The sequence below is a fragment of the Tenrec ecaudatus genome, chromosome 3, assembly GCF_050624435.1.
Source record: "Tenrec ecaudatus isolate mTenEca1 chromosome 3, mTenEca1.hap1, whole genome shotgun sequence".
In the NCBI taxonomy this organism is placed as follows: Eukaryota; Metazoa; Chordata; class Mammalia; order Afrosoricida; family Tenrecidae; genus Tenrec; species Tenrec ecaudatus.
The window spans coordinates 174,499,391-174,513,255 of record NC_134532.1 but is presented as its reverse complement, the minus strand read 5'-3'; the positions used below and the strand labels follow the sequence as shown (position 1 = coordinate 174,513,255).

Sequence of the window (13,865 nt, the reverse complement as noted above, 5' to 3'; positions counted from 1 at the left end):
GAGAGAATATAAAGCCAGGAGGCGTTTCCCACAACATGCAGGAGGCAGGCAAGGTGAAAGAAAATAAGAATGAGATGCTAAAGGACCGGCGGCACCTGGTCAAGTGCTCAGCTGCTAACTGAAAAGTCCGCACGTGGTAGCCATAAACTGCTCCTATGGAGACAGATGCGTCGTCCACTCAGTAAAGACCATGCCCTTCAAGCCTGGGGCCTCTCCAAGTCCATCTGAGAGGAGCTCTCTGAGCTGGAATCGCTCTATGGCAACACATTTTTTGGGTAGCTCTCAACTAACTAATAGGGCTTCCGGGAAGAGAATATTAAGTGGAGGGGGATTCTCAATAAATAAGATAAAGAACATTTCCTGTAAATAAGAGAAGTATGAAGTTTTAAATGGAGAAATGTATTAAGTATAAAGATGAATAAACAACACAAGTACCAAATATGGGAACATCATTGTGAAACTCTGGAACAGCTAGATAAAGAAATGATCTGCAAGCTTTAATGAGTTGTAAAAACCAGACAGAACAACAACAACAAAGCGCAACAAAAAGTGCAGGTTATCCCCAAAGACTGTCACATATTTCTCTTTTTCAACACTAGATGCTAGCATACAGAGATAATTGAGTCTTGTGACAAAATGGTTTCAAATCTAAAATTTGGTGGGCAGATTCAGGGAGTGAAACCTTTCAAGACTTACATTGGCTCAGAAGATTTACCTCTCAAAGGCATTTACTTAGAAAGTCAATTGATGTTGTTTATTAGAGAATTAAGGAAGGAAATTATTTATAAATAGAAAGGTTTGGGATCCGTGGAATAGTAAAAGTAGGAAAGGGAAATCATCAATAATAAAGAACTCTTGGCAATTAAAATATGCACACACACAAGCACGCACTGCCATCTTGTCGATCTGATTCATAGGGCCCCTATAGACAGGGTAGAAAAACCAAATCTACTCAATGACAATATACAAGAGAGTGTCCCACATGGAGGGGGGAAAACAGTGAGAATAAGAGGCAAAAGGGGGGAGTGGCGCAATGGTTAAGTGCTCAGCTACTGACTGAGAGGTCAGTGGTTTGATGGCAGACAGACATAAAGGCATCTTTGTAATAGCTGAACGGGAACCAATCCGCAGAGGATAGAATTAATGGAATTTCCCGAGACCAATGTTTGGGTGGGGGGTGTGTGTGTGGGGGTGGCGGTGGGGGGTTTGTGTGCAGTTTTATAAAAAGAATATGATTGAAAAAGGATCTAATATTAAAAGGAAAGGATATCCATAAAAACAAAGGTAGCTATAAATCTCATTTTAAAAGGAAGATCAAATAATGAGCTATTACAATTGGACCTCGTTACATCTGTCATAATCGAATTTGCAATGCTTCCTCTCTGGTAGCAGGGCTGTTCAGCTCCATCTGCGGTCAGCATATCTTCAACACTTTAAAGAACTCTGTGTAGCAGATTTACCCAATGCCATTTGAATTCTCAACTGCTACCTCGATAATTATTAACTGTTGATCCAAGTAAGATGAAGTACTTAAGAATTTCAACCTTTTCTCTGTTTATCACGATATTACCTATTGATCCAATTCTGAGTATTTGGGTTTTCTTTACCTTAAGTTGTAAACCATAATGGCTACAATCCTTGATCTTCATCAGCCAGTGCTTCAAGTCCTCACTCTCAGCAAGCAACGTTGTGTCATCTGCATATCACTGATTGTTAATAAGTCTTACCTTAATCCTGATTCTATAAGCTTCTTTATATAATCGAGCTTCTGTGATGATTTGTTCAGATACAGATTGCATAAGAATGGTGAGAGGCTGCACATAACTTTCCTGACTGCATATGCTGCCGAGAGGGAGAAAAAGAAAGAGAATTCATAGAAACAAAGAATAAACAGTAACAACAAAAAAGACTATTGGAGGACTTCTATAACAGGTCAAGGAAGATCAAAAGCATAGTTTCACGGAAATAAAACGGTTTGCCTATTATAGAGAAATAACAACAAGGTCACCAAAACTCACACCATTGAATTGATGCTGACTCATAGTGACTCCATATGACGGGGTAGAACTGCCCTTGTGAGTTTCTGAGACTTTTTAATGGGATTAGAAAGTGTGGGGCAAATATATTCTAGTGACAGGACCCTATCATAAAATCTTGCTGTTTTCCCCTGAGATTTCTATTCCATTATATTCCCAGCAGTATCATGACATCTAAGTATGCATAGAAAGGAGACCTGGGCTCTTTTCCCTCAGCGTGCCACCTTGATCCTGGTGTCGCCATGGCCGCCGCCCTGCCCCATGTTACCCGTATTGTAAGAACAAGCCCTACCCAAAGTCTGCTTCTGTCGAGGTGTCCCTGATGCCAAGCGTCGCAACTTTAACCTGGGCTAGAAGAAGACAAAGGTGGATGAACTCCCACTGTGTGGTCACATGGTGTCTCATGAGTACGAGCCACTCTCCTCTGAATTCCTGGAGGCGCCCGCATCTGTGCTAACAAGTGCGTGGTGAAAAATTGTGGCAAACATGGCTTCCATGTCCGAGTGCGGCTCCACCCCTGCCACGTCATCCGCAGCCACAAGATGTCGTCATGCGCTGGGGCGGACAGGCTTCAAACTGGGATGCGAAGTGCTTTTGGGAAACCTCAAGGCACCGTGGATAGAGTCCACATTGGCCAGGTCATCGTGTCCATCCGCACCAAACTTCAAAACAAGGAGCATGTGATTGAGGCCTTACGCAGGGCCAAGTTCAAGTTCCCTGGGCAGCAGAAGATCCACATCTCTAAGAAGTGGGGCTTCACCAAGTTTAATGCCGATGAGTCTGAAGATATGGTGGCTGAGAAGCGCCTCATCCCGGATGGCTATGGAGTCAAATACATCCCTAACCATGGCCCCTTGGGCAAGTGGCGGGCCCTGCATTCATGAAGGCCTTGGTAGACCTGCGCTGCCTCTCTTGTACCCACCAAATAAAAATCGAATTTCCTGATTAAAAAAAAAAAAGAAAGAAAGTAGACCTGGTGGAATAGTGGGTTAAATGTTGGGTTGCTAACTACTAGTCATCAGTTTGAAATCAGAGATGAAGCTGTTTCCTTCTATAAATAGTTACAGCCTCAGAAACTCTAGAGTCTAGTTCTACTCCATTTTATAGGGTTGCTATGAGTCAGAGTCTTCAGGATGCAGTGTTTTGTTTTGTTGTTCTAAGTACACATATGAGTGTTATCACCTCCTCGTTTGCATCTCGACAGCCCCATGTGTGTCAACGTAGACTTGCACACCATTGGCTTGTCACTGGCTGGTTTTCCGTAAGTAGGCACCAAGCCTGTCTTCTGAGGTGGTTCGGGGCGAAGTTAAGCTACAGTAATTGTTTGCACCAGCAAGGGACTCCTAGTCAGATAATAGCCATTTGGATATCTATAGACACAGATATACATCATCCACCTTTCCAAACTAAAAGTCCCGACTTCCGTACAGCTGTACCTGTATTTTATAATCCACATGTTGCCAATGCCAGTTGCCTTCGAGTCAGTTCTGACTCCCAGCAACCCGATGGACAACAGAATGAAAGTGGGCCCCACCCCGCGCCAACCCTACAATTATTGTTGTGTTTGAGTCTTTTGTTGTGCCCACTATGTCACTTCATCTCATCAAGGGTCTTCTGTTTTCAGTTACCCTTCTGTTTTCCCAAGCACGATGTCCTTTCCAAAGACCGGTCTCTCCAGACAACACATCCACAGGGCAGGAGACAGTCTCGCCATCCTTCACCTCTAAGGAGCATTCTGGTCGTACTTCTTCCAAGGCGGATCTGATGGCTCTTTTTATGGTTTGTGATACTGCCAGAATTTAGCTCTAACACGCAATTCAAATGCACCGATTCTTCTTTGGTCTTTCTTATTCAATGTACAACTTTCACCTGCATCCGAGGCAGTTGGAAATTCTATGGCTTGGATAAGACACACCTTAGTCCTCAAAGTGATCTCCTTCCTTGTCAACTCTTTGAATAGATCTTGTGCAACAGATTTATGCAATACAGTGCATTATTTGATCTCTTGACTGCTAATTCCCTAAACCATGATTGTAGATCCAAACACCACAATATCCTTGTTGACTTCAAACTTTTCTCTGTTAATCATACTGTTACCTATTGCTCCATTTGTGAGGATTTTTGTTTTCTTTACCCTTAGTTATGATCCATATTGAAGGTTGCAATTCTTGATCTTTACCAGCAATAGAAATGAATAAAAATGACTATTGTCCACTTATGCTTACTAAGAACAGCAAACACTACAGTGCAGAGTGTGAATAACTACTCCCCCAAGTTGAGTATTTTCAGAGAGGTAATAAGAGAGACAGAAAGGTAGGTAAGACTGACAGCTAATGTGAGAATAGAGGAAAGAGTACAGGATTCTAACTTACCCTAACCTTGCATTTATAGCTAAATCTAGCATTTGCAATACCTTTGAGAGTCAAACTTTGAGAACAGGATTCCAAAATGACCTTTTGGGGTAGGTCTCAGGATGGTTCATAGGGTGGTGGCCCTAAAGTTCGCACTGGTTTACAAACCTAAAGTTTGTAGTTCCAACTTCAGATGCGTTGCACCAATCTTGGAATAATGTTTTGCCCATCTACTTTTGCAAAGATTACAGCCAAGAAAACCCTAAGAGGCAGTTTTGCTTTTTAAGTCAGGGGTCACCCGAGTTGGCAATAGGTTTGTCTTTTGCTCATCAGGAAGAGAAGGGGGTCATGTGGAGCAGGCAAGGATCAAAGATTTGGGGAGGAATAGGAACAATAAGCAAGTTGTAAGAGGTGGTCTGATGAGCACCAGTGAGCATCACGTTAGGCTTCTTGCCAGTTTCTATCATGATGGTGTGTGGGCTGATGGCGCCATTTAAATGACTGAGGACAGAATGGACAGGTGGTGAGCCATCTTAAATAAGCAAAACTGTAAAAATATGTTTTTCAAATGGAATGGAATTCTATCTTTATTACTTTTCACCAATCTGTCCACATTATACAGATGTCCATTTCATGTTGTGATGCATAATGGTGGTGCCATCCACTGGAAGTAGCCATGAAAATGATTCTCTTTCTAGTTTCAAACATTTCTTGCTGTTTTTCAAGTTACTCAAAATTCTGTGTTGGCAATGAGCAATCATGACATTTATATCCCAATTCCAGAAATGTAGGGTAATATAGACTATGACGTACACCACATGCTTATTAAATCTTTATACCAAATGGCAAGGATTTAAGGCATTTACTTACTAACTGGTTTTCTTCCCAATCAAATTCTCCTAAAAGTAGGATCATGTAATAATAAGTGAAAATTTACAATTAGATTAGATTTAAGGAAACTGTAATCCCTAGGCATCTATTTGCAGTGCACATGCAGCAGGATACGCCTCAAACTTTCAGGCAGCCATCAGACTGCTGGGAATGAGGCAACTATACCACTGCTACCAACAGTTCTCTGGAGGCTAAATTGATCTGTGATTCAATTAGACACATGAGACAATTACAGGGCTTGTTATTTATAGAAAACAAACAAATAGTAAATGATAACAGATTTTCAAAGAAGAAATGCTTTTTCTCCTCCAAATTATTCTTTTTGCATCATTGTTTTGCTAGACCGGTGCACTGTGGGACAGGTTAAATGGTCTGTTTATATTTCTGCTGCTGCTGGCTACGTCCACACTGCCTGGGGTGGGGTAGTGGGGGCATGGGGGACTAGGAGCTTCTTCTCTGATTCTAGGCTGTACTGGGCCTGGCCTTACCTGTGAAAAGACTCCTGTCCAGGATCACACCAGCCTCTGGAGCAGGGTCATTCTAGACCTCTGATGTTAGCTCCCAACCCACTACCCAGGGGAGCAAGTCCATTACATGAAGCACACCCAGGTCTCTGTCCTGAGGCAAATGGCACAGCTCTTGGGATGCAGACAGACCTCCTGTGCAGAGGGGCACCCAGCTCTCTCTCTTCAAGTTGGCCAACCCATCTTCTTTTACCATTAGTGTCCTCACTCTCTTTTCTGTGTCTAGGAGGTTCTGAGTCTGCTCAGTGTAGGGGGATCCCAGGTCCCAAAGATACTCTGTGCCATTCCTTTGTGTATGAACTATTCCAGATGGAATACACAGAAATCATATTGACAATATCTGTGGGAATATGTGATGGAAAAGGTCAATGTCAGCACCTAAGGCGAGGCCAAGGGTCTATTATGCAATAGACCATGAATTGTTTATATGTAAATTTAGGTTGAAGTTGACGAAAATTAAAACAAATCTCTGAGAGCCAATAGATGGCCTTCAGTCTATCCCACTTGAATTTTGAGAACATCTCAAGAACAGATTTGATGTCTTCAACACTAATGTGAGAAGACCTGATGAGATGTGGAAGAGCATCGAGATCATCATTTGTGAAGAAAACAAAAGGTCATTAAAAAGACAGGAAAGAAAGTGGATGTCAGAAGAGTCTCTGAAACTTGCTATTCATCATAGAGTAGCTAAGGCAAATAGAAGAAATGATGAAGTCAAAGCACTGAGCAAAAAAAATTAAGGGCAGCTTGAGAAGATAAAGTAAAATATTATGAGGAAATATGTACAACCCGAGAGTTAAGAAAACCAGAAGGAAAAAGCACATTGAGCAGATCTTAAACTGAGTGGTCTCAAGAAAAATGCAAGCCTTGAGATGAAATGTTGAAAGATCCTGTGGGAAAAATTTTGAACGATGCTGAAAGCACCAAAAGAAGATGGAAGGACACACGGAGTCACCCGACGGAAAGAACCAGTCAGCACCACTTTTGCAGGAGGTTACATAGGAGCCAGAATCAATGGTGCAGAAGGAAGAAATTTAAGCTGCACTGAAAGCATCAGTTAAAAACAAGGATCTAGGAATGAATAAATACCAATTAAAATGTTTCAAGAAAGTAAAGAGGCATGGAAGCACTCACTTATCGATGTCAGAGAACTTGGACTACAGCTACTTGACCAAACTGACTGGAAGAGATCCATTTTTGTACCCATTTCAAAGCAGGCCGACCAACAGAATACTAAAATTTTGTAAAAATATCATTAATACTACGTGCAAATAAAATGTTTTTGAAGATCATCCAGCAGGGGTTGCAGCAGTCCAGTCACTGGGAGCTGCCAGAGGGTCAGGCTGGATTCAGGCGAGGGTGTGGAACTAGGGATGTCATTACTGATGTCAGGTGGATCTTGGCTGAAAGCAGAGAAGACCAGAAAGTGTTTAATTGTGCTTCATTAACTAAGCAAAGGCATTGCACTGTGTGGAGCATAACAAACTAGAGGTAGACTTGAGAAAACGGAGAATTGCCGAGCAGTTCATTGTGCTGATGCAGAACCTGTCCATGGATAAAGGAGCGGCTGTGTGAGCAGAGCAAGAGAACGGTGCCTGGTTTAAAATCAGAAAAAAGGTGTGTGTCAGAGCTGGATCCTCTTAGTACATTTATTACATCTGTATGCTGAGCTAATAATCAGAGAACCTGGATTATGTGGAGAAGAATAAGGCATCAGGAATGGAGGAAGTTTTGTTAACCACCTGTGATATGCCGATGACACAATCTTGCTTACTGAAAGTGAGGAGGACTGGAGGAGGCACTTGCTGAAGAGATTAACGATCGCAACACAAATCCTCACAATGAGACCGATAGGTAACATCATCATAAAAGACAAAAGATTGAAATTGTCAAGGATTTCGTCTTGCTTGCATCTGCTGTCGATGGTCGTGGTGGATGGAATCAGCAGTCAAGAGATAAGAGGATGCATTGCATCGGGTAAACCTGCTTCACATGACCTCTTTAAAATATTGAAAAGCAAGGATGTTACTTTGAAGACTGTGTTAGGACAGGTTGGCCAGAGAAACAACTTCATGTATGTACAAGACAGAGCTTTATATCCAGGAGTAATTATGTATCAAACAATCGTCCCAGCTCAGTCCAGATCAAGTCCATGAATCTGATACAAGTCCACATACCCCTCTTCAGACTCAGGAAGCCACACACAATGATGCAGAATGCAGGAGCATCACTGACCCGTAGCTGCAAGCCCCATGGACCCAATGGTATTGGGGCTGGCATCACACATCTCACAGGTCTCCATATTTGAACTGTTGTGTTGAAGAATGATAAAGAGTGCTCTAAGGAGCCCTAAAAGAGCAAACAGATCTGTGGTGGAATGAGGAAAACCGGAATGCTCTTGAAAGGCAGGGATCACTTGGTCTCGCGTACTTTGCACATTTCATCAGGAAGGATCACTCTCTGGAGAAGGACATCATGCTTAGGAAAGGGAGGGGCAGTGAACCAGAGGAAGCCCCTGATGGATGACTTGACACGGTGGCTTCAACAGTGGGCTGGAACTTAGAAAAGGTTGTTAAGGTAGTACAGATTGGGGCTGTGTCTCGTCTTGCTGTGCATAGGGTCACTAAGAGCCAGCAAGGACGCAAAGACACCTAACAATGACGACAACAGGGGGAAGATGCTTAAAGTAGGAAAAGGTCTATTATTTATTAAACCAATTTTGCCCTAGAATTATCCTCTCTAGCATCTATTGATTAGCAGCCTAAGATCTGAGCCAATTCAAATGGATAACTTTATATGACATTCTTGTATTTGTCCAGAAACCCTTGCTTTGGGGCTCGTTCAGCCCTCTTTCCTCAGTAATCCTGCCCAGGTACTTTGGATGGACTTGACTTTATTCCTCCACCCACATAGTTGGCATATCCTAGCCCTGACTAATCAAAATTACTCTTCTACTTGGCCTGAGTGATGCTTTTAGACAGAAGTATATAACTAAAGCTGACTCTCTGGTAGTCCTCCTGGGGACTCTACGAAAGCTATCAAGAAAAATAATATTTTGTTGGCAATCACAAGCTGTAACGTTTTATATGCATGGTAGTTCCAGAAACCATTCTCCAGCCATATGTAGCTCGGTTGTCTGAGAATGAGGATTAATGGAGATGAGCTGAGCTGAGTGATTCAAGGGGGCAGAGTTCTGACATCCTTTGACACTTGGATCTAATTGAGTCTGAAATCAGGAAGATGCTCCTCTTGGCCCACCCAGCTGTGAGAGTGGGTGGATTTTCTTGTAAGACTTAAATTAGTTTTTGTTGGATTTCTGCCAATGAAGTTAAGAAATTCTGACATAAGCCATAAGTGGCTTAAATCATTGGGTCCCAAATATTTTGTAGGAAAGAGCAACAATTCTAAGATCAACCAACCTCTTTACACTGCACTTATTACACATTACAACCATTTCCACTGCTTTTTCATTCTCTTGTCCAGCTGATGTTTCTAATAAGGAAGATGACTTAATTTTTTTAAATTGTGTTGTAATTATTCCTATAACCCTGCTTTCAGATCCTTTGAATCCTTCAGGAAAGTCTGAACGTTCATCACTAAGAAAGAACAGGCTGTGAGACAGGGATTTTCCTGAAACAGTTCCTACAGTGAATACATATTCTATAAGCACACATGGACAAGCTCTTCTAGAATAATAGTTCTTATGATTGTAGGATACATATAATCTCAGTCATTTTGCTTTTAACTCACTACCAATTTACAAACTTACATTATTTGTACCCCTGTATGGTCTGAGGCCTGTGCATGGGACTAATGGTTTACTTAAAGGGTAGCAATTCAAACCTACTGAGTGGAACAAGGGAGAAAAGCCTGGATATCTGCTTTTATAAGGATAGACCCCCAAATCCTTGGGAGCAATTATAATCTGGACTACATGGAGTCATCATGAGTTGAGGTCAAGTCATTGGCAAGGGTTTGTTATGGGGCTTGTGATTATGGTGTGTGGAAGATAAGCAACTCTTTTTTTTACATTTTATTAGGGGCTCATACAACTCTTATCACAATCCATACATATACATACATCAATAGTATAAAGCACATCTGTACATTCTTTGCCCTAATCATTTTTTAACATTTTATTAGGGGCTCATACAACTCTTATCACAATCCATACATATACATACATCAATTGTATAAAGCACATCCATACATTCTTTGCCCTAATCATTTTCAAAGCATTTACTCTCCACTTAAGCCCTTTGCATCAGGTCCTCTTTTTTTCCCCTCCCTCCCTGCTCCCCCCTCCCTCATGAGCCCTTGATAATTTATAGATTGTTATTTTGTCATATCTTGCCCTATCCGAAGTCTCCCTTCCCCCACTTTTCTGCCGTCCATCTCCCAGGGAGGAGGTCACATGTGGATCCTTGTAATCAGTTCCCCCTTTCCAACCCACTCAACCTCCACCCTCCCAGCATCACCCCTCACACCCCTGATCCTGAAGGTATCATCTACCCTGGATTCCCTGTGCCTCCAGCTCCCATATGCACCAGTGTACAACCTCTGCCCTATCCAGTCCTGCAAGGTAGAATTCGGATCATGGTAGTTGGGGGGAGGAAGCATCCAGGATCTGGGGGAAAGCTGTGTTCTTCATCGGTACTACCTCGCACCCTGGTTGACCCATCTCCTCTCCTAAAACCCTCTATGAGGGGATCTCCAGTGGCTGAGAAATGGGCCCTGGGTCTCCACTCTGCACTTCCCCCTTCATTCACTATGGTATATAATGATGGTATATGGTATATATGGTATATATTATGATGCCTTATACCTGGTCCCTTTGGCACCTTGTGATTGCACAGGCTGGTGTGCTTCTTCCATGTGGCCTTTGTTGCTTCTGAGCTAGATGGCCGCTTGTTTATCTTCAAGCCTTTAAGACCCCAGACATTATCTCTTTTGATAGCCGGGCACCATCAGCTTTCTTCACCACATTTACTTGTTCACCCGCTTTGGCTTCAGCTGTTGTGTTGGGAGGGTGAGCATCGTAGAGTGCCAATTTAATAAAAGAAAGTATCTTACAGACTGACCTCATAACACCCAAGGAAACTTTGCATTGGGTGACATTCAAACAAAACCAACCAACCATTGTCTTCAAGATGACTCTGACTCATAGCCACCCTATAGGAAACAGGAGAACTGCCCCCAGAAGGTTTCTGAAGCTGTAAATCTTTACAGTTTGTCCCATCTTTCTTCCTGGGAGTGACTGGAATTAGCAGCATATCAGTTACCCGTTGCACCATGTCATTGGTTCACAGTAGGTACTGCTCTTTTGAGGTCATATGTTTGAGAAAGTAATTATCTTTAAGCTGCACATGTGCCATTTGAAGTTTTATAACTTAGGGAATTTGACACCATACAGACCTCAAAGTCCTTTCTGACCCTCCTGAACCCAAACCAAAGCTCACTGCCATCAATTTAAATCTGACTGACAGCAACCTCTGAGGCAGAGTAGAACTGCCCAGGCTTGGATTTCCAAGACTGTAAGTCTGACGGCAGTAGAGAGTCTCATCTTTTTCCTGTGGGGTGGCTGGTGCTTTCAAACTGCTACCTTCGACACCCCCTTAACAGCCTAACCCACTACTCCAGCAGGGGCCCTCTGACCTTAAGGGATCAAAATGTCTGAGGATGAAGACGAGGGATTATCATTTTAAAACAACTTTTCATGTGATTCTTACGCTACCTGAGAACAAGTGCTTTAAGTTTATACTTTGGAATTACCTGAGTTAAAGATCATATGTAATTTTTAATCATTAGCTTAGATAAATTTATATTAGTTTGTTTCTTAATGCTCAGCTTCACTACTTCTTGACCTTTGTGTGTGCTTGACTTCCTAAGGATGGTTTTCAAAGTGTAGATTGTGATGCAGTGAATCTGTAGTGGAGCTCCAGATCCTGAATTAGGAAGGTCCCAGGAATGCCAATGATGCTGGTCCAGACGACATTTCGATTGAGGAATTTCTAGGATATCCTACAAAGAATATATACGAATCTGTGAACACACCAGATGATTTAATAAATTAAGTAAATAGTACATTTTGCCTTTGGGGAAATAAAGGACCACCGGGGACAACCAGGATAAAGGCACCAGCCACAGAGAGAGAAGCGCAGGTCATATGAGGGCGCACAGTGGTAGTTCACTGTCATTTCATTCCCCTGGCAATTAAATCCAAAAGCAAAAAACACTCTGAAAAGATTCTTAGGGTACACAAAAGCAAAACAAGTCTTAGGAGAAGCACAAATCCTCTGAACACTAAGAGAAGTAATGGTTAATGTCTTAAAATACTATCTTACTATATGCATTTTGTTTGGCTTTAAAAAGTTATTTCTTTATCAGGTTTGATGGCATAATAAGGCAATGAAATGAGAAAGATTAGTTTTATTGGAACCAAAATTTTCTAATCAATGTATACCATTCCCTAGTGGCCTTGCCTGGTAAAAATATAAAATTTGTAATCACTAGAGAAATGGATGGCATGCATTCCTAGCAGTGTAGGTACCTGGGACATTTTTTACAATCTCGAAGGAGCTTTAATTTGCTGACTTTCTAGTATTGGGGCGGGAGGGTGGTTGGTGGGTGTTTGGGGTGGGCTGGAAATGTAGGATTATCTTAATAATGCTCTCATTTGTCTAGTATGATGGAAATACAATATTAATGGTGAAATATAACTCTAAATGGAGAATCAGATCAGACAAAATATTACTTAACTGATAGTCCATGTATTTCATTATTACTTCTCTTAACTCCGACCAAATAAAAGAACCATATCCATCTTTCCTTTGCTTATGAATGTGCCTCAGGGCACTAATGCTTTGATCTGCCATGATGATGAAAGAAGTTAAAGGTTCTAAAATTCAGGACCCACTTAAACCTGTTAATCCCAAAAGAGGGCATTTCTTTGTAAATATAGGAGGCACTATATTAAAAATATTTAAGAACTGCCAATTCTTGGAAAAACTTAAATACATGTCAGTGATTCTTTATCATATAAAAGATTCATCTTCAGTCCCTTCAGAGTATTTTTTAAAGAAGAGCACATGATGTTTATTAACTAATACTCTGTAACAGTAACAAGACTATTAATGTTCCTTTCCCAATTTAGTTACAAGACTATTAATGTTCCATATTCAACCTCTTCCTTTTTACTCTTCTTTCTTTTTTTGATGACTACACAACTCTTTTTAATATATTTAAACCACTGAATTGTAGGTACATGAATTAAACCATTGGATTGTATGGTACATGAACTAAATGCCAATAAAACTTAATAGATAAATAAAGTTGGTTTTATTTTGGGTTTTTCTTTTTCTTATTGTTTTTTCACTTAAATAATTTTACTTATATAATGTATTTAATAGAAAGCAGGATTTGCTTTAAAATTAGGTATCCTGGAAGATAGAAAATATTTAATAATCGGTATAGTATAGATGCCAACTAATTTGAATGAACTGATCTGGTTAAAAAGAGGGGGCTATGATTGCATGGATGTATTCAGCCAAGTTTTAGTCCTCCCTGTACAAAAATACAAAGTGCTAAAGTCAGCCTACCACCAACGGACATTATGTGATGAACTAGGCAACAGTGGTAGCACTCACTAAACTTTGACAAGAAATTTGGAAGAAAGTTACTTGGTCAACTGACTGGAAGAGATTCTTATTTGTGACAATACCAAAGAAAGGTGATAGAACAGGAGGTTTAATATATTAAACATATCATTCATATTATATTCAGGGAAAACTTTGCTGAAGATCTGGTGAAGCAGCACATCAATGAGCAGCTGCTAGCAATTCTACAAGGCTGTGGATAGCTTTGAGAAGAATGGGAATCCCAGATACTTCATTGTGCCTATGTGAAACCTGTAGGTTGATCAATAACAGTTTTGCGAACAAAGCAAGGGAATACTGTGTGGTATAAAATTAAGAAGGTTGTGTGGGAGGGGTGTACTCATCATGCTTACTCAATCTGTTCACTGAGCAAATAATCAGAGAATTTAAGATTATATGAAGAAAAAC

The 13,865-nt window shown here is 41.1% G+C and overlaps 1 protein-coding gene and 1 pseudogene across 2 annotated transcripts in view; both read left to right on the top strand.

Moving 5' to 3' along the window:
* Nucleotides 1-13,865, top strand: part of GABRB1 (gamma-aminobutyric acid type A receptor subunit beta1) — a 491,054-nt gene that overhangs the window by 130,884 nt on the left and 346,305 nt on the right. The gene's annotated exons all lie outside the window — the stretch shown is intronic.
* Nucleotides 2,272-2,920, top strand: LOC142443096 (large ribosomal subunit protein uL16-like; annotated as a pseudogene).